Raw genomic sequence first — 18914 nt, 5'->3', positions numbered from 1 at the left:
AGCCTGCGTTCAAAACACAGTGGATCTGAGAGGAGTGGTTATGAACAGCAGTGTTGTTGAAAAGGGGATTTTAGATGTGGGTCTCTTGAGCTCTGTGGGTCTGAGAAACCAGTTTGTCCTTCACTTGGTGGCTCATTTTCTTTGGAAACTTGAGGTGGAAATGGAGACCTACCCTTGGGTCTGTAGTAATTGCTCTTAGTTGGAAAGCTATCCAGGGACCCGTTTTCTCAATACTCCTCTCCTAGTGCTCATAACAAACATGCATTAAAAGTAGGCTGAGCATTTGTGAGACGTCCTTTGTGGGCACTGAGTGAGGGGAAAGCTCCTGATTTAGCACTGCGGGTGTCAGCGTCACAGTGACTTGTTTGGATTTTACTAAGAACTGTCCACTCCAGGCAGCAGAGGAAACACTTTGTTCCCCGTGACCGAGCAGAGTAGACACTTATCAGTAACCTGCATTGCCAGAGACACACGCAGCAGCTGGTCAGTAACTAATCAAATGAAAGAAAGAAGGTGGGTGTTTTATGAAAAGAAGAAATAATCCAGTCATGCCTGGGAAGAGGTGAAAGAAATGCTCCTTTTTACCTGAGTTTTGCCTCAGCTTTTACTTGTTTTTTTTTTTTTCCTGCATTTAGGAGCCTCCCATGAGGATATTCATGGGACATTCCTCCCATAAATTCCACTCTTTCATCCTCTATTAAGTGGTCACATGCAGGTCAGGGTGATGGGTATGTTTTATGTAGGAATGAGTACATAATAATTTATGTAATAAATATTATGTAACAATAGCAATTTGCTTTGCCAGTTTACACTATAAAAATCACTGCAGGAAAGTCCTGGTTACACAGGCACCGGGGCACACAAACATATTTCCCAGCTCACGGCATCTTCCTGGTCTCGGGTTACCTTGGAACACATCCCTTGAACATTTTGTTCGTGTTTCTTCTGCCTCTTCATGAATAAAGGAAGTGTCTGCTGGTGCAGATGTCATAGAGAAGATATCTGGGAGATGAGGATGGTGATACCTGCCTATAAGGATCAAATGGGGTTAAGTGATTTGCAAAGAACCTAGCATATTTTAGATATCAAGTACTGTGTTGAGTTTTTTTTTTTTAAGCACAGTTATTTTCTTGCATTGGTTAAAAAGAATATGGTAAGGATGTAATCTTAAGTTTTTATTTTCTCAATTTCCAAAACCAACAAAGAAAAATAATTCTTATCACTGGACAGGCAGAGATAGGATGATTCTAGAATAACAAAAGAATAAAAATTCTTCATTCCGTAGTATTTCATATAAGCATAACATTGAAAGAAACAGAAGAATAAAAGGTCAGGTTTCCATCCCCTCAGAAACAATTTCACAGCAATTTCAAGAGCTGAGAAAGGCAGACTCTGCCGACAGCTTTCAAATGGAAGGTTCATAGGTAAACATCAAAGTAATGAAGTAGAAGAGTTTTAAGTGCATTTGGCCACTGCCAGAAATAGAACCTAAAAATAACACTGGTTTGAGATGTGAGGAAAACATTTTATGGACTCCCTTTTATGAAAAGTGTACAAAAGACAGAATGCTGTAGAGTAGATAGTTATATTGCTCTGGAGTAATTGTTTGAAGCAAAACTATTTAAAATAAAGAATACTGCTCTGATATAAAGAATAAGGTACCCATTGATGGGGGCTTCCCAGGTGGCTCAGTGGTTAAGAATCCCCTTGCCAATGCAGAAGACCTGGGTTTGATCCTTGGGTCAGGAAGATTCCCTGGTGAAGGGAATGGCAACCCACTCCAGTGTTCTTGCCTGAGAAATTCCACAGATATATGAACCTACCAGGCTACAGACCATGGGACTGGAAAAAAGTCAAACATGACTGAGCGACTAAACAATAACATCCCATCCTTGATGATCAGCGTCACCTTACCTTTAACGCTCCAGAGAAGCAGTGCATTTATTTAACATGGGTCCCTACTAATCATTTTTTGTTTCATTTTATTTTTTGAACACCCGCAACCCATTGATGGTATGTGGAAGTGAAGTGAAAGTGTTAGTCATGCAGTCGTGTCTGACTCTCTGCGACCCTGCGGATTGTAGTTCTCCAGGCTCCTCTGACCTTGGGGTTTTCCAGGCTAAGCTACTGGAGTGGGTTGCCATCTCCTCCAGGAGAATCTTCCCGACCAGGGATCAAACCGACGTCTCCTGTGTCTCGTGCATAGTGGGCAGATGATTTGCCCTGTTAGTCACTGGGGAAGCCCCATTTTGATTCCCATGTGGCCTCAGACCTGGTCAGCAGATGTCCCTCTGAGCTACTTATCCCCGTGATTCTTTGAGTATCTCCTCAATTTCCAGCACAAGTTATTTTGGTCTGCTCTTGTGCACTCCCTGGAGAAGGCAATGGCAGGCCACTCCAGTACTCTTGCCTGGAAAATCCCATGGACAGAGAAGCCTGGCAGGAAATATACAGAAAATATACAGAATTATCCAGTGTACCTTTCCTGCCACAGAAAACTGGCAGGAAAGGTATACTGGATTGGAAATGAAAATATCTGCATGAAGTCATGGTGTTTTCATGTCAGCAGATATGAAAACTAACCGAGGGGTAGAGCATGCGACCTCGCCTTGGAGTGCTGTCTCCGCAATGGCAATGGAAGGACCAAAAGCCCAGATCTTGCACAAAACGTTCTTCATCAAAGAGAACCAGGGCTCCTTGTGGAGATGGCTGACTTCAGAGCCAGGGCAGGGAGGGCTCAAAGTGAAAATGAAATCACTCAGTCCTGTCCGACTCTGAGACCCCATGGACTGTAGGCCACAAGGCTCCTCTGTCCATGGGATTTTCCAGGCCAGAATACTGGAGCGGGTTGCCATTTCCTTCTCCAGGGCATCTTCCCTACCCAGGGATCGAACCCAGGTCTCCTGCATTGTAGGCAGACACTTTACCATCTGAGCCACCAGGGAAGTCCAACAGTGAGAAATATTTAGCTCTCGTGATTCTTATTCATTTATTCCATGAATCTGTGTGTGCAGCCAGTCTCCTGTTTCAACTGTCAGCCCCTCCCTCTCCCCTGTCACTTGGCCCAGCTTCCCTCTCTTCACCCCGCCATTCCCCCCCATCCCCCTTCCAGGCTCCAACGCCCTGTCCACCTGAGGCTGTCTTTCCCCCATCTGAGGCTCCGTCCCCTGTACTTGATTTTGCCCTCTGTGGGTACCCGGGACGCCTAGCCCAGCTTTGTCACCTGGGGTGGGTTTGGCTTCCTTCTCGCGTCACCTGTTGGTGCCGATTCGTCTTGGCAGCGCCTCACCTGAGGGCTTGCTTGGCCCTCGGTTATTCAGGCCGGAAGGAGAAGGACAGGAACGGAAGCGGAAGGGGCTGGGCCAGGAAGAGGAAGACAGTGGGTAGTTCCGGACGGACGTGACTGTGGAAGAGGAAGAGATGCTTTTCGCTTCCTCTTGGTGCTTCTCTGTGCACTGCTCTTGGCCCCTTTTCTTCTCAGTCTTTTCTATCTTTATTTGTGAACCAGATTTCAAAGAACAGTTTTTCTGGAATATGAGATTTTTTTAAGGGAGTTTAGACTGAAGCAACTTAGCAGCAGCAGCAGACTCCCTTAATAAAAAATGGAATGCATGGTTTCAATATGAGAGAAGACACAGAGAAGCCCATTTTGTACTGTCTATGTAAAAAGGATACTTTGTCTATCATAAACTTAACATAGGCGGCAAAAGTTCTTTACAATTCCTGGATAACACGAAAATACAGATTTTTATCTGTATCAGTAGGATAGCATGCATCTGCCTGAAAGTTTCATAAAAGCAGCAAGGAGTCTTTTTTTTTGCGGGGGTGGGGGGTGGGGGTGGGGGCTTATGGTTGTATCCAGGGAAAGGGAAACTGAGGCTCAGAAAACAACATGAAACCTCTCACCTCATGCCATGCTGCCTACCCCCTGCTTGGGCCTTGGTGGGGTGGCAGTTATGCAGTCATTAGGCAAGATTAGGGAGCTGGGAGGGGGCCTTGCCCCCTAGACAGGTCAGCTAGTCCAGCAGTCAGGAGCCTGGTCCAGCCTGCAGCCTGCCCTTATGTAGCACTTACTTCACTCTGTATATATGCATTGCGTCAGTTCTTTTGCTAAACTTCTATAGGTCAGCATCACCAACAGCAGGATACTGAGCCATCCTCAAGGAATTTCCAAATATCCCTATTTACACATTAACAATATTGCATTTTGTGTTTGAAATTTACTTAAGTTTCTTACATTTTCATGTCCGGGGTCTTCCTAACATAGTTTGAATTTTCATTTTCTGTATATTTTAATTTCCCATGAGAGAGGGAGGGATTTGAATATAGATTTCTTTTGCAAGCAGGTTATATGAGAATCCATATTTATTAAAGAAGATAAGCTGAACAGTGCTTACTGATTTTCCAACAGGGTTACTCATTTTTTTAGAGAAATTTTATACACTTTCATGCAGTGGATACTTTAATGTATTTAAGTTGTAACACAATTTAAAACATTTTAGTTTGGACCTGAATTAGAAAATGTAGCCTGTTATCTGTGGCACGTGTGCAGTTGGGAGTAATGCAGATTTATTACATAACTGACTCTTTTCCAATATAATTCAGGAACTGTATATTGGAGTCTGGGGTTAAATTGTATTTAGGATCTAATCTGAGGAGCTCAAAGGAAAAACAGCAGGTTACCAGCTGCCCAGTTTCTGGCTATGGAAGAAAATAATTGTTAGGAATTTGGATTTCTGTTCCTACTGTTTATCTTTAGAGAAGCTCACGATAATATTTACCACAAGCGGGGAAAAGAGACTGTATCACTGTTCATTTTGTGTAGCATTCAGCTATTGATTGAGCGTGATCCATAGGCTATTTTAACAAGCTCTCCTTTATCCGTTCTAGAGACATTGTAATTTGGAAGGAGTCGGGTAAGCATAGAGAAGAAGTAAAAACAGAAAAGTACCTACTGTGACTAAGTCTTAAAGCAAATCAAGATGCACTTCACAGTTCTGCCCTTGTTCCACCTTCCCGTCCTTCCCCCAGCTGGACAGATAAGCCCCATTCTCCTCTCCGTGGCAGGAACTTCACACCATCATCCCATCAGAGAGTTTGGTAGGAAAAGTGAAGAGCAGAATAGAAATAAGCACTTCCCTGCAAGATGCCGAATCATTTAAAAATGCTCTGGCAATTTTAAGGGCGTTTGAGGGAACTCTCCTACACTGTTGGTGGAATTGGAAACTGGCACAGCCACTGGGGAGAACAATACTGAGGCTCCTTAGGAAACTAAAAATAGAGCTACCATATGATCCAGCAATCCTACTCCTGGGTATTTATCAGGAGAAAACTACAATTCAAAAAGGTACATGCACCCCAGTGTTCATTGCAGTTCTCCTTGCGATAGCCACAACGTGGAAACAACGCCCATGTCCATTCACAGGTAAGTGGTAAAGAAGATGTGGTCCATGTATACAATGGAATATCACTCTGCCATCAAAAAGATGAAATGATGCCATTTGCAACAGCATGGATGGACCTAGAGATTATCATGCTAACTGAGTTATGATGCCACTTATATGTGGAATCTGAAAAAATAATACAAACGAGCTTATCTACAAAACAGAAGTAGACTCAGACATAGAAATCAAACAGTGATTACTGAAGGGGAAAGGAGGGGAGGGAGGGATAAATTAAAAGTTTGCGATTAGCAGATACACACTAGTAGTTTAGTTGCTAAGTTATGTCTAACTCTTGCTTCCCCATGGACTGTAGCCCACCAGACTCCTCTGTCCATGGGATTCTCCAGGCAAGAATACTGGAGTGGGTTGCTGTTTCCTTCTCCAGGGGATCTTCCCAACCCAGTAACTGAACCCAGGTCTCCTGCATTGCAGGCAGATTATTTACCGACTGAACAATGAGGGAAACCCTATATATAAAATAGGTAACCAATAAGGACCTACTGTATAGCACAGGGAACTATATTCAATATCTTGTAACAACCTATAATGGAAAAGAATATGAAAAAAAGTATATAAATTGAATCACTTTGCTATACCCCTGAAACTGACACAACATTGTAAATCAACTGCACTTCAGTAAAAAAGAGAGTGTGAAACAGAGAGGCTTCATGTTGGTGATTATTTGACTGTAATGATGGAGTGAGACCCAGGTTTATTTTCCAAACTTTGTGAGACTGTTTTGGGGGAAGGGATAGAAGAAACAGGTGAAGGGAAGCCCTGTCAGACTCTAAAGTTTGTCTCAGAGATTTGATCAAAGAAGCATGAAAAAGAAGGGTTTCTCTAAAAATGAAAAATGCCATCAATCACCCAACAGCTGTCTCTGTACTCTTCTTGAACTTGTCATCTGAGTTCTATGCTTTCTGTTCATTCAAAGCAATGGATTCATGCCAAATGAGACTCCTCATTAGAGACTGATTAAGTGTTAGCTAAATGGCACATTCCACTGACTGACATCTTAACAGGTTTCTTTCCTAGTACTTTCACAAACCCATGCATTTTTGTTACATGACACACAAAGATCTGAGGCTCTGTCCATTTCAAATGTTTATTTTTGAGGATGTTCTGTGAAAGATACTGATTTCTAGTCATGAACCATCAGTGGTGCTATTTAAAACCCTTAATGGACAATGAAAAACTTAGCCACCCCTATAGGGAGTCACACAAGACAGACTCCCTGTGTACTTCCAGAACAAATGGTGACTCTATTAAGTTGTGTGAACTTGAGAGAATAATATATATCTGAAGCTGGACTCAAGGGAGAACTTTCCTGTGGTTCTAAGCTATCTTTAAAGAGTAGAGAGCAGCCCACAGAGTTGGTACAATGGAGAGAGGATGTACACATAGTCACAGGGAGACATTTCAAGGAGAGACGGGCTGGAGATGCTCCTCGTTATATGTAAAGTGAGACTAGTGTTGATGGCTTTTTTCTAGGGCAGCAGAGATGATTGAATGAGATGATAAATGAAAAGGATTTAACTGGGCTGGATTCATGGTTAATGCATCAGTTAGTAATGCTCAGACACTGGGTCCTGCCTGACCTTTACGACCCCATGGACTGTAGTTCACCAGGCTCCTCAGTCCATGGGATTCTCCAGGAAAAAATACTGGAGTGGGTTGCCATGCCCTCCTTCAAGGGATCTTTCCCACCCAGGGATCGAACCCAGGTCTCTTATGTCTCCTGCATTGGCAGGAGGATTCTTTACCACTAGCGCCACCTGGGAAGCCAGTTAGTAAACAGAGTGTTAATAATAATAACTGCATGGTGATAGACTTACAACATCCTCATTATGTTATTGGAGTGCAGCAGACCAAACAAGCTGGGAGCAGAAGAAGGGGATATATTAATACTTTGTATACATTTTTCTATCAATAATCATAGCGTCACTTCAATGAGAATGATATACATCAGTTTTTACCTCCCCTTGGAGTTTCACTTTCAGGCTCACAGTACCTGGTGAGAAGGAGGTCCCAGCTGGAGTCAAGCCAGTTCAATTAAACTCCACCCAGCAACCTCCTGAACTTCCCCAGTGGCTCAAAAGGTAAAGAATCCTCCTGCCATGCAGAAAGCGTAGGAGATGCAAGTTTGATCCCTGGGTCAGGAAGGTCCCCTGGAGAAGGGAATGGCAATCCAGTCCACTATTCTTGCCTGGACAATCCCATAGACAGAGGAGCCTGGTGGGCTACAGTGCATGGGGTTGCAAAGAGTCGGACACGACTGAACGATTATCGCTGGGAGCTGTAAGATACTGCTGGCCAGACTCTGGGTTCATCACCTGAGGTCTCCTCAGCAGCTCCTGAGTGTCTTGACACAGGTGAGAATAGGAAATGGTGGACAGAGAGAGCACTTTGGTCTCAGGTGGAATCTGGGTTTGGATTTGGTTTCTCCCACTTAACAACTGCACATTTTGGACTGCAAGATGGACCACCAAGATCCCTTCCCAAAGAAAGACTGGTTGTCCAGCCTTTGAGGATATTGTTAGCAGCAGACTTTCAGATCTTAGTCTCCAGGCTGCCTCAGCTTCACAGAGCTGCCTGCCCAAGGTCATACCTTTCCATGGGTGGCCCACGTCCATGACTGATTGAGTGGGGGTATAAGTTCTCTGTCCTTTTGGTCCAATGCAGGACAATTCTAATTTCAGCTCCAGAGTGTCTGTGAGTCTGTCTGGAGTTGTCAGACTTGCATCCCAGCTCAGCTTCTCCCTCTCCCATGTCCCCAGTCCTTCCCTCCACTTGGAGGTTGATCCCAAGGGCACTTTCTGATAAACACTCAGCTGTGTTTCATACGTGCTTCCTAGAGAACCAAACTGCGACATCGCATAAATTTGACCTGAGTCTTGAGTTGACGCAGTTTTCTCATCTCTGAAATGGCAGCAGTAACACCAGCCTCCCTAGGTAGTTGCTGGCCTTGGTACTGATTAGATGAACTGGTGTATAAGGAAGAACCTGTTGTCAGGCTGGTCAGTCCAGCAGCAGCAGGGGTAATGTCTTCTGCTAAGTCTAAATGACCTTTACAGGCGCTCAGATAAATGGAAACATAGACATACTTTGAGGATATATGTTAATCAAAGTCCAAATGATCTCTGGAACGAAAGTTGCATCGTACATGTCTAGGACCCTCAGAGCCCAGGTCATGTCTGGTTGACCATCCTGTGGTGTGTCCTACACAGACTCAAGGCAGTGAACCCCATCCTGGTGAGGTGCTCAGAGGCCACACTACACTGCTGAGTGAAGCTCAGAAGTTCAGCTAATACCTGTGCTTCTGTAGGTTAATGGAACACCTGATTTTGGAAACCTAAGACACAGCTCGCCGCTTGTCAGGAGTGAGAGGGAGGCGTATGTAGGATCACTTGCCAGCTAGACAACTTGAACTCTTTCTCTGGAGTGTCATGTTACCTGGAGAAGCCTACTTCTGTTCCCCAGTCCACCTTGGGGATTGCTCAGCCAATGGTACCTGAATCCACTGGATCTGACCACCCTGCAACTCAGATTTGTGGTCCTGGAGATGTGCATGTATACAATCCCATCTCTTTGCATGACTGCTTCCACTCCCTTGGTTGGGATACTTGGTTGGCTTCTTGATGCTGCTGAAAAAATTACCACAAATTTGGGTGTTTTCAACATCAGCAGTTTCCTAATGCTGCCGCTGCTGCTGCTAAGTTGCTTCAGTCGTGTCCGACTCTGTGCGACCCCATAGACAGCAGCCCACCAGGCTCCCCCGTCCCTGGGATTCTCCAGGCAAGAACACTGGAGTGGGTTGCCATTTCCTTCTCCAATGCATGAAAGTGAAAAGTGAAAGTGAAGTTCCTAATACTGGACTTCATCATTTCACAAAAATAAAAACCAGTTTGTGGCAGAGGTGGGTCCCCTGGAGGCTCTGAGGAAGAAAGCTTTTGTGCCTCTTTCTTAGCTTCTGGTAGAAATCCCTGGTGCACCCTGGCTTGGGGCTCTGAACTCCAATCTCTGCTCCATCTTTATGTGGCCTGCTCTTAATGTCTGTGTGTCTTGCCTCCCTTCTGTCTTTCTCTTATTGGGACCCTGGCCATTGCTTTTAGGGCCTACTCTGATGATCACTCTGATGATCTCATAGCAGAATCTTTAATTTAATTACACTTACAAAGACCCTTGGGTCCCGGCTTCCCAGGTGGCGCTAGTGGCAAGGAACCCATCTGCCAATGCAGGAGACATAGGAGACTTGGGTTCAATCCCTGCATCAAGAAGATCCCCTGGAGGAGGAAATGGCAACCCACTCCAGTATGCTTGCCTGGAGAATCCCTGGGACAGAGGAGCCTGGCAGATTGCAGTCCATGGGGTCACAAAGAGTCAGGCATGACTGAGTGACTTAGCACATCCTATATGCCATTTGCCAGCATAGAGACCCTTACTCCAAAAAGGGGGCGGTATGCTGCGTTTCCCAGTGGGCATGACTCGGGGACCTGTGTTCTCAACCCACTTCCAATACCAACCCCCACGGCTGGACAGCAGGTCCGCTCCTCTCCTGCATGGCTTGCTACAGACCCTCCATGCGTTCTCCAAGATCAGAGTCTGTGGGGTTCCCCTTCTTTTGACTGCTCAGGTATTTCTAAGCTCTGTGGTATGCAACATACAAAGATACCTCCGTGGATGATATTTATGGTAACACAAATAAAGCAAAACTAGAAGAATTTAGAATGAGGAAACATATGGGAATTCCACTCTTATTTAAACAGAACTCTCATCCATACGGCAATCAACAAGGATTCCTGAGGATCACTTACAGATAGGTAGGGGAACTAAACATCTGCTGTCATTGGCTCTTTGCCCCATTGCAAAAAAATAGGAGATATGGTCACATTTTTCTAAAAAGTTGAGATAAAAGGTTTCAGAAGGTTTTCAGTGATTATGCGTCTTCCAGCCACTTTGAATTTTCTCATTGTTTCTATTAATTTTTCATTTGATAATCTTAGAATTTCCAGGTATATAGTCAACATCATTTTCAAGTGAATCTCCACTTTTGGATTTTTAAATCCACCTTTTCTTTCCAGTTGCACTGTTTAGTACCTCCAGAAAAAAACTAGTATTAATGTGGTGGGAATAGACACACTTGTCTTTAGTGTGTGTATGTGTTTTAAAGTAGGGTTGATGTTTGTTCCTTAAATCAGCATGCTGGCTTTTGGGTTAAGTTAAATAAATATTATAATCTGAAGGATGTGACCATTTATTCTTCTGAGACATTTTCTGTCTTTATTTCCTTTAAACAATGATCTTGAACTTTTTCAGGAGAATTTTTTTAAGGAAAGTAACCCATGGGCAAGATTATATGATTTCTCCCCCTTTATATTACTGAACTATTATTGAATTTTTGGAATTAACTCAGTATGTCATGTCGTGTTTTTATCTAATTTGCTGCTTGATTCTTTTGACTAATAAATTGAGGGATATTGAATCTCTTTGAACAATAATAAGAGCAAATACAGGCAGCATTGAGGGGTGCAGGGGTGACTCTGGGTGCTTCATTCATGGTTGACCCCCTTCCCTTTCAAATATTTAGATTAGAGAGTGTTTCCTTTTACCGTGCAAATTCTCTGTTTATATTTATTTTCTTTTCTGGGATGTTTTTCTCAAGGATTTACTCTTATAAGTACAGTCTCTTTTATCCAAGGTTGCAATTATATTTTGTAGCATTCAGGGATCGTTTATCATGAGATTCTTCTCTGTAACCTCTGTTCTTATGTTTATTTTTCCCTGTTTAGTTTCTTATTCTTCAGCTTTGTCCTATCTATATAAATCTGTGAGTCATCAAGCAATTTTTAAAATTATTTTTCTTTATTTCTCCAAAGAATGAGTTTGGAATGTGCTTGTTATTTTTATTGGTTCTTTTTTTTTAATTTCAGTTTTTTTCTTTTTTAATTTTCCTTGGGTTTTTTTTTTTTTTTTTTTGGTATTTTGAACTCATGTTACATTGTTAGATGCTTTATCCATTTATATGTTTTCTCTCTCTTATTCATTTATGTAGATACTGAGAGCTATACATTTTCCTCTTGAGTCTGCTTTAGCTCTATGCTATATATGAGCTCATCATCATTATTTTCTAGATATTTTGCTGATTTGATTTGAATTTCTTTTTTGACACAAGAGAAACTTTTGCTGTGGTTTTACTTTTAGATGATAGAGGATTTTTCTCTTCTGATTTTTAAAAAATTAATGTTAGCCTCTTTTGCATTAAAATTAGAGAGTTTGTTTTTTTCTACTTTTTAGAATTTTTTGAGTTTAGCAAGTCTGAGTTTGCTAATCTAAGGTCAGCCTGAATTTCTCCTTTTTTTAATAATAGAATTGACATTTCTACCTAGTTTCCCAATGGACTTCATTATTTTTGAAGTCCAACAGCTTTCCTGAAATTTGATATTTTATTAAAGCTTTGCATTTAATCTGCTATTTTTCAGAGTGCCCTTTTATTATATGAGCTACACACTACTACAGCTATGCCCATCATTCTCATCATTAGCTCCTGAACTCTCGGGGCACTTGTAGGGGTGGATCACTGTATTAAATGTCACCCTAGTCATAGTATTCTTGTAGCCAGTGGAGATGCTAACTGCCCGAACCTCCTGCCTCAAAGTGGGGTTGCTTCCTGCAATACTCCTAGGGACGCCCCTCCTTCTCAAGCCCCATCTCCTGAACACTCTGAATCCAGGAGAGCTCCCACCAATGTTCCTACAAAGCAGAGACAAGGCTTCCACAGCCCTCTCACCTTGAGGCACATCTCCGTGTTCTTTCCGAATCTACAGCCCCCTTGATGATCTCTCGTGGTGTCTTTTCTTGCTTTCTTACCTCTGGTCCTGCCTACGTTCATTAGCTTTCAGACCGACTTTGGAGTCTGGAGGTTCTATTGATTTTCTTATTTTGTTGAAAATACAAATTACTTCTGCATTTCCTGTGCTTTTTGGTGTTCTGGATGATTTCTAGGAAAAGAAGGATAATTTTTATCTTTGTGGGTCACACTGGAAATGTTTCATTTTTCACCCTTTCTTGGGCTTCTTAAAAGTTCACCTTCTCTGCTATACCTGAGCCTCAAACTCTGATCAAGACATTGACTAAAAATGGGAAGGAGAAGAAGAAAAGGACAGATAAAAGATTGAACGGAGTTGTGTTGTAATGTGGAATATTGTTCTAAGATTCCTAGCCAGGGGTTGATGGGTTTGTTCTGGCTGCTGTAACGGAATAGCATAGACTGGATGGCTTAAACAACAGGAATGTGCTTTCTTCCAGTTCTGGATGTTGGCAGTCTGAGATTAGGGTACCAGCCTGGGTTCTAGTGACGGCTCTCTTCCTGAGTGGCAGGGAGCTACCTTCTTACTGTGGTCTCACACGGTAGGGAGAGGAGAGAGAGAGAGAAAAAGAGGGAAAGGGAGCACTCTCTTGTCTTTCCTCAGGTCTGTGTGTCTGTATCTGTCTGTGCTCAGTCCCTCAGTCGTGTCCAGCTCTTTTTCGACCCCATGGGCTGTAGCCTGCCAGGCTCCTCTGTCCTTGGGATTCTCCAGGCAAGAGCACTGGAGTGAGTTGCCATGCCCTCCTCCAGGCATTTTCCTGACCCAGGGATTCCACCTGCATCTCTGGTGTCTCCTGCATTGGCAGCTGGATTCTTTAACCACTGAGCCATGTGGGAAGGACACTAAAATCAGATCAGATCAGAGCTCCATTCTTAGGTCCTCATTTAATCTGAATTCCTTCCTTACTGTAGCCAGGCCGGGGTGGGGGGAGTGGGGTTAGGGCCTCCACATGTGAATTTGGGGGGGCAGACACAGTTCAGTCCATAGCAGTTGGTTTGTCTGGTTTACTGCCAGTTTAGCACGTCTGAGATGCAGACATCCCTACTCTCCTGTCTCATTGAAACTATTCTGTCGGGAGGCAGACCTGAGTAGACCAGATGCAGAGTTAAGGTGGTGAAGGGACCTGGGTCGTGGGCCCTCAGGGACTGGTGGGGAATCAGTGATCTGGAGGTGACGGCGGAGGTCATGGGGACCCTCCTGATGTCCCCGTGCTCTCCTGCTTGGTGCTGTTCTTACACTTGTCTACAGGAGTCCTCACATCGTATGTCAGGATACGTTTTTGTCTGTATGCCCTTCTGTCACACATTCCCTGGGCCATGAGAGGAGCTGTTGAGATCTGTGGCAGCAACCCGAGCTCTTTAATATTTGTATTTGTCCCAGCTCTGAGGGTACATAATGTTAAGTGGAAGCCTGAATGAATAGATGCACGCAGGATGGGATGATGGGCACACACACGCACAACCAGATGTAGAGACAGTGTAAGCACCCACGTGCCTTGGACGACACCAGCGAGGGTGGTGGTGGGCAGTTCTTTCTCTTTGCCCTGTCTCTAGCACGACTGCTGGGTGAAACAGTGGTGTCCAAGAGTCAGAAAGTTCCAACAGCTGTGACAGCCTCAGACTTTCACTTTATCCTTTTATTTTCTTCAAGATAAGTCAGATCCTCACTTGAATTTTAGATAAGTTTTAAATCAGACTTAACATCTTAACAGAGATATCAGAAGAAAGATGCAAAGATGATTGAAGAATTAGGAAACCAGTTACAGAAAGCAAAGTCCAAAGATCTGGGGTTTCTCATGATTGTCAGAGAAATGAGAGGAAGTTGACCTGGCTCCACTGATAGTAACATAATCCAAAGATGAATAGACTGCATTGAGCAGCCCCTGTCAGCTTTGTCTCTGAACACGTAGAAGTCACCATATTTTAGCTATTTAAGAAGGCAGAGAAGGTCACTGATTCGGATTCCATTAATGGAGAAATAAAGACATTTTCAGAAATCCATAAGACACCAAAGACATTAATTTGAAGTAAACTGCCTTACCCACATACCTGAGGAAGTATTGCACTTAGTGCTTCAACCTATGGGTTTTACTGTGATCTAAACCTTTGATTTAAGGTTTATTAATAGGTCAAAGACTGCTTCTCTTGATTGAGCAGAGAGAGAGTTCTGTAGGCAGGGCTAGGCTTTCATATGGAAGGCCTTCTAGTCTTTCCCCTCCAAAGGGTGTCTGGATTCTTAGGAAATTCTTCTTATCAAGGGGTGGAAGTCTTGTGTGCCAAACACAGAGGTTCCTGAGTGGACCAGTCACTTCTGGGCACATTTGGGCACGTGAGGTTGGAGATGATGGCTCTTGAGTCTGAGGTGGATGGATCCCAGCAGAGAGGAGGAGGTGTGACTGGAAGAACCTCGCCTGTGCAGGTGAGATGCCCTGGCATTCCTGTCGTCCTTTGGTAACCCTGCAGACTTGGTTCAGTAAGAATTGGTTCAGCTGAGTATTTTCATTACCTCCCTTAGAAAAGCTTCTCAGGGAAGGTAGGTGGGACGAATTGGGAAGCTGGGATTGACATAGATACACTGCTATATATAAAATAGATAGCTAATGAGAACCTACTGTATCGCACAGGGAACTCTGCCCGGTGCTTGTGGTGACCTGAATGGGAAGGAAATCCAAGGAAGAGGGGATATATGTATACATATGGCTAATTAACTTTGCTGTACGGAAGAAACTGACAGACAAGTGTAAAGCAATTATACTCCAATAAAAAGAAGAAAGGAAATTTTCTCAGAGGACTCTAGGACTTGGGGGCAACAATATTGCGTTGACTGTGACAGTGAGCAACAATATTGCGTTGACTCTGACAGTGAGCAACAATATTGCGTTGACTCTGACAGTGAGCAACAGTATTGTGTTGACTGTGAGGGTGAGCAGGAGTACTGCGCCGGCTGTGGCGCTGAGCGGCAAGATTGCGTTGCAGATCAGCTTCCCCACACTTAGTTTTGTTGTTGTTTCATGATCTTCTGTGCATCAAAATCCATTCTGGGCATTTCCCTCTCCTGTGGTTTGCCTTTACTACTTATCTATCAGCTTTCTTGTGATTTTGAGGAATGTTGGTCAGTTTTTTCTTACAAATAAGTCTTCATGTTGATTTAGTTTTCAGAGCAAAAACTATCATTTTTAAACAAAATTTAAAAATAAGTGTACAGACTTGTCTTCCCTTCCCTTCCCTTCCCTCTGGCTCATGTGGAATTTAAAGAATTTTGTGGACGTGCTAGTTGTATAGAAATTTGACCCTGGTGTTAGATTCTTAGAGAAAATCTTAAGAACGAACTATTTTGAGCTTATCTCTCGGATCAATTGAAGATTCTCATTTCTTATTTGACATGTTTTAAAATAGAATACTTATAACATCTGTTTAAAAAAATGGTAAAAAGTATTTCCATTTCTTCCCAGGCCTTTTGACGTGCATATAACTTAAGAATTAGTTTAATTATCTCTGTCTTCGGGTCTCAGGAAACGTTTGTCTTCAGTATTAGTCAGAAGTCACTTTCCTCAGCCCTTCATCCTGCCTCCGCTGCCCTGGATGGCTCCCTGACTCCTGGGGAAGCTCCAGGCTGACCCCCAGCTCTCCAAGGGATCATTCTAAACCTCACGCCTGCCTTCATACTCCTCCAGGGATTCTCTTTCCCTGCAGAACAAGTAACTCAGATCTCCTGGGACAGCAAAGCAGGCCCTGTACCCTCTGCAGCCTCGCCCCGCCCGTTCCCCATGGACACTGAGCCCTGCAGATGCTGAGTGACTTGCTGGTACCTTGTCCTGCTTAGTCTCCTCTCGTTTCAAGGCTGTCACACCTGTTTTGTCCTGTCTGGAGCGCCCTGCAGTTGTCACCCAGTCAGTCCTTGAGAATGAGCTGGTGTTCCCCAGAGAAAGTCCTCCGTGGCCCGTGAACTTGTCCCAGGAGCCCAGTGGTCATGCTCCTCTCCTCTCAAGTTCACTGGCTCTCTTTTTAGCCTCCTGCACTACCGGGATGCTCCTTATAAAAGGCATTTGTTTTTTCTATCTCTGGGCAGGCAGATGCTTCCCAGATATGTAACATGCTTCTGCTGCATCTAATCTTATGAACCTCAAGTTATAGAACTGGGAAAACTTACTTTTTGTGTGATGTCCTAGCAGAAGTTGAATTCTTTCATAAAGTATTTTTGCTGAATCCCCCAGAACTAAAAGATGATGTTTCCCCTTTTCAAAGGCAGCCTGATGCATAATACTGAATAGAATGGAACTGCTTTCATTTTGGAGCCTGCAAGATTTGAGCTCTAATCCCAGTTGTGGGTGAACTGGTTATATGAATTTGAGCAAATGACTTAGCTTCTCTGAGCATCTGTTTACTTATCTGTAAAGAAGGCCAATGACAGAACTGGACTGAGGATTAGAGACTGTGTGTCTGTATCCCTAGCTGAGTGTTTGGCCTGTGCTGTGTTCAATAAATGTCAGCCATCCATTAGGTTACAGATTTCTGGATTTTCTCTCTCTGGCCTATTTTTTGTTATTTTTCAGTTCTACACATGTAGTCACCTTTTAACATTAGAAGAGAATTTATTCCTGAAGTGTTTAGATGGGTGAAAATGCTCTACATCCAGGAAGATATTCTGTGACGATAACTTAGAACAGTTAATGGGAGACTCGTATAAACCTAGGGGGAACCATGATAACCAGGATTGTTGCTGTTCAGTCGCTCAGTCGTGTCTGACTCTTTGCAACCCCAGGGACTGCAGCATGCCAGGCTTCCCTGTCTTCAACTATCTCCTGGAGTTTTGCTCAAGTTCACATCCACTGAGTTGGTGATGCTATCTAATCATGAATAGAAGCCTGAGGGATGAGATAATGGGCACATGTGTGCACGACCGGATACAGAGGCATCGTCGTAAGCACCTGTGTGCCTTGGACACCAGTGAGGGCGGTAGCAGACACTTCTGTCTCTTGAACCCGTCTCTGAGCGTGACTGCTAGGTGAAGTAATGGTTGTCCTTTAAAAAGAATCAGGAGAAGGGGACCACGGCCCCAGCATCCAGACTTTCAGGTTATCCTTTTGTTTTCTTCAAGATCCTCACTTGAATTTTAGGTAAGTTTTAAGTCAGACTTAAAGTCTTATAGAGGAATCAGAGGAAAGACTCAAAGATGACTGAAGAATTAGGAAACTAGATATGTAAAGGGAAGTTCAAGGATCTAGGATTATTCATCATTGACAGAAAAATAAGATAATGTTGAACTGGCTTTAGTAATATTAACATGATCCATAGGAAGAACAGCCTGAATGCCTGAATCGAGCAGCCCCTGTGAGCTTTGTCTCTGAACCCAGAGAAGTCACCATATTTTAGCTATTTAAGGAGGCAGAGAAGGTCACTGATTTGGGTTCCATTTTAAATGAGAAATAAAGACATTTTCAAAAACCCTGAAGACACCAAGGACGTTAATCTGAAGTAAACTGCCTTAAAGGTATCTCAGGAAGTTTTGTCAAGTAAGTATTGTATTGTACTTAGTTATAGCCAGCATAACCTCTGTCAGTTAGATCAACAATGAAATGTCCAAAACTGTAGAATACCATTATGTAGTATGGGAGGTGATTTAAGAAGGAGCTTTCAAAACTAATTTCTTTAATAACAATAATAGCTTTAAATTGTAGTATTTTTACAAATCAGGTTATAATATTAATAAACTTGTTTCTTGTAGATTTAGAGATTCTATTAAATTAATGCCGCTTGTAAGTTCACCAGCCTGTGAAGATGTTATATGAATAACTGCTTCATTCCAGTCCTTTACTAAGTGCTTCCAAAATGAGGATGATTTAAAATAACAACAAACCTCAAGCACTTTAGCATCTACTAGGTGATGTAAGTAACACTGAGAAACAAAAATATAGACTCACAGCAATTTACACAGGGTGGTGATTGTGTCCTCAGTGATACAGTTCTTCACCAACAATTCATCATAGTAAGACATCTACACTCCTAGATTCTGCATTTAGAGCTTAGAGGCTGAAGGACTTCCCTGGTTGACCAGTGGTTAAGACTTCATCGTCCAGTACAGAGTGTGTGGGTTCAATATTGAGTCAGGAAGCAAAGATCCCTCATGCCTTGTGGCCAAAAAGCTGAAATATAAAACAGAAACAGTATTGTAACACATTCAATAAAGACTTTAAAAATAGTTCACATCAAAAAAAAAAAAAAAAAGAAATTCTTTAAAAAAGAAAAAAGAACTTAGAAGGTGATTTAAAGTGATGGCAGGTCTCTCCTTCACTCAATTGTGAGATTTGTTAGTTGGATTTACAAGTATTACCATGAACCGCAAAGAGAGGCCTGTGTATGTTCTAGAACAGAGGTTCACAGTCTTTTTCTGGGAAGGACCACAGAGTAAATATTTTCAAGTTTTCAGGCCATCTGGTCTCAGTGGCAGCTACTCAACTTTGCTCGCTGGAAACTGCAGACACCTATGAACAACATGAGAGCAAATGGATGTGGCTGTGAGCCAATAAAACTTTATTTACAAAGGCAGACTTGGCACATGGGCTCATTCTAGAATAACAACTGGCAATCCTAGTGTCACTCTTCAC

At 43.0% G+C, this 18914-nt stretch overlaps 1 protein-coding gene and 1 non-coding gene across 2 annotated transcripts in view; one reads left to right on the top strand and one right to left on the bottom strand.

Annotated features, from left to right (window-relative positions):
- ADCY2 (adenylate cyclase 2) overlaps positions 1-18914 on the top strand; it is a 460851-nt gene that overhangs the window by 119710 nt on the left and 322227 nt on the right. The window lies entirely within an intron of this gene.
- TRNAC-ACA (transfer RNA cysteine (anticodon ACA)) lies at positions 2874-2945 on the bottom strand. Its single transcript has one exon. It is a non-coding gene; the product is annotated as a tRNA-Cys (tRNA).

Source organism: Budorcas taxicolor, chromosome 20 (assembly GCF_023091745.1).
Source record: "Budorcas taxicolor isolate Tak-1 chromosome 20, Takin1.1, whole genome shotgun sequence".
Classification (NCBI taxonomy): Eukaryota; Metazoa; Chordata; class Mammalia; order Artiodactyla; family Bovidae; genus Budorcas; species Budorcas taxicolor.
Note: the sequence above shows the minus strand (reverse complement) of the source record. Positions and strands in the feature narration are given on the sequence as shown.